Source organism: Arachis ipaensis, chromosome B4 (assembly GCF_059453495.1).
Source record: "Arachis ipaensis isolate K30076 ecotype BB chromosome B4, ASM5945349v1, whole genome shotgun sequence".
NCBI classification, from domain to species: domain Eukaryota; kingdom Viridiplantae; phylum Streptophyta; class Magnoliopsida; order Fabales; family Fabaceae; genus Arachis; species Arachis ipaensis.
The window spans coordinates 34,907,810-34,912,696 of NC_142439.1; the positions used below are offsets into that span (position 1 = coordinate 34,907,810).

Sequence of the window (4,887 nt, forward strand, 5' to 3'; positions counted from 1 at the left end):
CTTGCTCTGATCTTTAAATTCTCTTGTTTTGTCTGTTTAGTTGTTTCTCATATGCATTCTCAATTTGTCAGTGTTTCTAATATGAAAATTTCTAAGTTTGGTGTCCTGCATGATTTATTTATTTGATCTTAATTTTACATGATTAGTTTCATTTTGTTATTTTTCATCATTAAAAATTCAAAAATTTTTCAAAATTGTGTCTTTTAAAGTCAGTATTACAGAGAATTGAAGATTCAGAACATGCAGCAGAGGAATTACACAGAAAAAGCTGGGCGTTCAAAACACCCAGTGAGGAAGGAAAACTGGCGTTTAAACGCCAGCCAGGTAGGCGTTAAACGCCCAAAAAGGTAGTATTTTGGGCGTTAAACGCCATAATGGATACCATTCTGGGTGTTTAACGCCAGGATGGCACAAGAGGGAAGATTTTGTTTTTAATTCAAATCTTTTTCAAATTTTCATAATTTTTCAAAATCAAATTCTTTCCATTTTTTATTTTTTTACTATTTTTGAAAATCCTTGCTAACAATTAGTGATTTGATTCAAAATTTCTTCCTTGTTAAGAAAGGTTCAATATTTGAATTTTAGAATCATATCTTTTAAATTTCTTGTTAGCTAAGTCTTTAATTTTAAAAATCAAATCTTTTTAAGTGTTTGTCAATCATATCTTTTTAAAACCATATTTTCTCACTCATATCTTCTCAACCACATCTTTTTCAAAATGATTTTCAATCATATCTTTTGGATTTCTAATTTCAAAATCTTTTTTTTTTCAAAATCAATTAACTATTACCTCAATTTCAATTTTCAAAAATCATCAACCATTTTTTTAAAATTTCTTTTAATTATTTCAAAATCTTTTTAATTTTTTTTCGAAAATTCTTCCCCTCTTCTCACATCCTTCTATTTAAGGACTAACACTCCTCCACTATCAGCAATTCGGACTCTCTCTATAAGTTCGAATTCTCTCCTCTCTACCTCCTCCTTCTATTCTTCTTTTCCTCTGACACCTCAAGGAATCTCTATACTGTGACATAGAAGATTCCATACTTTCCTCTTTTCTCTTTCATATGAGCAGGAGCAAGGACAAAGGCATTCTTGTTGAAGCTGATTCTGAACTTGAAAGGACCTTGATGAGAAAGCTAAGAGAAGCTAAAGTACAACTCTCTGTAGAGGACCTAACAGAAATTTTCAAACAAGAAGAAGCCATGGCAGCCGAAAACAACAACAATGCCAACAATACAAGGAAGGTGCTTAGTGACTTTACTGCACCTACTCCCGACTTCTATGGGAGAAGCATCTCTATCCCTGCCATTGGAGCAAACAACTTTGAGCTAAAGCCTCAATTAGTTTCTCTAATGCAACAGAATTGCAAGTTTCATGGACTTTCATTGGAAGATCCTCATCAGTTTTTAGCTGAATTCTTGTAAATCTGTGACACTGTCAAGACCAATGGGGTTGACCCTGAGGTCTACAGACTTATGCTCTTCCCTTTTGCTGTAAGAGACAGAGCTAGGATATGGTTGGATTCACAACCTAAGGAAAGCCTGAACTCTTGGGAAAAGCTGGTCAGCGCTTTTCTGGCCAAATTCTTTCCACCTCAAAAATTGAGTAAGCTAAGAGTGGAGGTCCAGACCTTCAGACAGAAGGAAGGTGAATCCCTCTATGAAGCTTGGGAAAGATACAAGCAATTGATCAGAAGGTGTCCTTCTGACATGCTTTCTGAATGGAGCATCATAGGTATCTTCTATGATGGTCTGTCTGAACTGTCCAAGATGTCATTGGACAGCTCTGCTGGAGGATCTCTTCATCTGAAGAAGACACCTGCAGAAGCTCAGGAACTCATTGAAATGGTTGCAAATAACCAATTCATGTACACTTCTGAAAGGAATCCTGTGAATAACGGGACAAATCAGAAGAAAGGAGTTCTTGACATTGATATCCTGAATGCCATATTGGCTCAGAACAACATATTGACTCAGTAAGTCAATATGATTTCTCAGAGTCTGTCTGGCATACAAGAAGCAACAGGAAGTACCAAAGAAGCTTCATCCAAAGAAGAAGCTTATGATCCTGAGAACCCAGCAATGGAAGAGGTGAATTACATGGGAGAACCCTATGGAAACACCTATAATCCTTCATGGAGAAATCATCCAAATCTCTCATGGAAGGACCAACAGAGGCCTCAACAAGGCTTCAACAACAGCAATGGTGGAAGAAATAGGTTTAGCAATAGCAAGCCTTTTCCATCATCTTCTCAGCAACAGACAGAGAATTCTAAGCAGAGCTAATCTGACTTAGCAACCATAATCTCTAATCTAATTAAAACCACTCAAAGTTTCATGACTGAAATAAGATCCTCCATTAGAAATTTGGAGGCACAAGTGGGTCAGCTGAGTAAGAAAGTTACTGAACTCCCTCCTAGTACTCTCCCAAGCAATACAGAAGAGAACCCAAAGAGAGAATGCAAGGCCATAAACATGTCCCACATGGCCGAATGCATAGAGGAGGGAAAGGCAGTTATTTCCACTGAGGAAGACCTCAATGGACATCCACTGGCCTCCAAGGAGTTCCCTAATGAGGAACCATGGGAATCTGAGGCTCACACTGAGACCATAGAGATTCCATTGAATTTACTTCTGCCATTCATGAGCTCTGATGAGTATTCTTCCTCTGAAAATGATAAAAATGTTACTGAAGAGCAAGTTGCTAAGTACCTTGGAGAAATCATGAAGCTAAATGCCAAGTTAATTGGTAATGAGACTTGGGAGAATGAACCCCCCTTGCTCACCAAAGAACTGGATGACTTGACTAGGTAGAGATTACCTCAAAAGAGACAGGATCCTAGAAAGTTCTCAATACCTTGTACCATAGGCACCTTGACCTTTGAGAAGGCTCTGTGTGACCTGGGGTCAAGTATAAACCTTATGCCACTCTCTTTAATGGAGAAGCTACGGATCCGTGAGGTACAAGCTGCAAGAATCTCACTAGAGATGGCAGACAATACAAGGAAACAAGCTTATGGACTTGTAGAGGATGTCTTGATAAAGGTTGAAGGCCACTACATCCCTGCTGATTTCATAATCTTAGACACTGGGAAGTGTATGGATGAATCCATCATCCTTGGCAGACCCTTCCTAGCCATAGCAAAAGCTGTGATTGATGTTGACAGAGGAGAATTGGTCCTTCAAGTGAATGAGGACTCCCTTGTGTTTAAAGATCAAGGATCTCCCTCTGTAACCATGGAGAGGAAGCATGAAAAGCTTCTCTCAATGCAGAGTCAAACAGAGCCCCCACATTCAAACTCTAAGTTTGGTTTTGGGAGGCCATCATCATGCTCTGAGTATCTGTGAGGCTCGATGAGAGCCCACTGTCAAGCTATTGACATTAAAGAAGCGCTTGTTGGGAGGCAACCCAATTTTATTATATCTATTTATTTTCCATTGTTATTTTATATTTTCTGTAGGTTGATGATCATGTGAAGTCATAAAAACAACTGAAAAAGCAAAAACAAAATGAAAAACAGTATTAAAAATAGCACACCCTGGAGGAGAAGCTTACTAGTGTTTAAACGCCAGTAAGGGTAGCAGAATGGCGTTAAATGCCCAGTCTGGCACCATTCTGGGCATTTAACGTCAGAAAGGGGTACAGAGCTGGCGTTTAACGCCAGAAAGGGGAGAAAAGCTGGCGTTTAACGCTAGGAATGGGCAGCAGCCTGGCGTTTAACGCCAGGATTGACAATCAAGGGGGTGTTTACACGCCAACATGGTGCAGGGATGAGAAATCCTTGACACCTCAGGATCTGTGGACCCCACAGGATCCCCACCTACCTCAACTCTCTCTCTCTTCTTCACACCTTCCCCAAATATCCTTCACCAATCACCTCAATACCTCTTCCCAAAAAACCCCTCACCTATCAAATTCTACCCTCTTCTCCATAATCTCTTCACCAATCCACATCCATCCACCATAAAATCCCACCTACCTCACCTTTCGAATTCAAACCACTTTCCCTCCCAAACCCACCCATACATGGCCGAACCACTAAACCCCCTCCATCTCCTCTATTTCCTCTTCTTCTACTCTCTTCTTTCTTCTTTTGCTCGAGGACGAACAAACCTTCTAAGTTTGGTGTGGTAAAAGCGTTGCTTTTTATTTTTCCATAACCATTTATGGTACAAAAGGCCGGAAAAACCTATAGAAAGAGGAAAGGGAAGGCAAAAGCTTCCACCTCCGAGTCATGGGAGATGGAGAGATTCATCTCAAGGGTGCATCAAGACCACTTCTATGAAGTTGTGGCCTGGCTAGGGGATGGTTGGAATTTATCCAACGCTCAATCATTCCCACTAGCAACCGGTCTGAAAATACTATAGACCGGGCTATCATGATCCATTGCATCATGATTGGAGAGGAAGTAGAAGTTCATGAGGTTATATCCCTAGAACTCTACAAGGTGGCGGACAAGTCCTCTACTTTGGCAAGGTTAGCCTTCCCTCATCTCATTTGTCACCTCTGCAATTCAGTTGGAATGGACATAGAGGAAGAAATCCTCATTGATGAGGACAAGCCCATCACTAAGAAAAGGATGGAACAAACAAGAGAGCCCACTCATGAACCTCACCAAGAGCATGAGGAAATTCCTCATCATGAAATCCCTGAGATGCCTCAAGGGATGAATTTTCCACCACAAAACTATTGGGAGCAAATCAACACATCCCTAGGAGAATTAAGTTCCAACATGGGACAACTAAAGGTGGAGCACCAAGAGCATTCCATCCTCCTCCATGAAATTAGAGAAGATCAAAGAGTCATGAGGGAGGAGCAACAAAGGCAAGGAAGAGACATTGAGGAGCTAAAGCACTCCATAAGATCTTCAAGAGGAAGAACAAG

At 40.3% G+C, this 4,887-nt stretch overlaps 1 non-coding gene across 1 annotated transcript; it reads right to left on the minus strand.

Moving 5' to 3' along the window:
* Nucleotides 1–1,610: 1,610 nt before the first annotated feature.
* LOC148567157 (small nucleolar RNA R71) lies at nucleotides 1,611–1,718 on the minus strand. Its single transcript, XR_015882455.1, has one exon. It is a non-coding gene; the product is annotated as a small nucleolar RNA R71 (small nucleolar RNA).
* Between the last annotated feature and the right edge of the window lie 3,169 nt (nucleotides 1,719–4,887).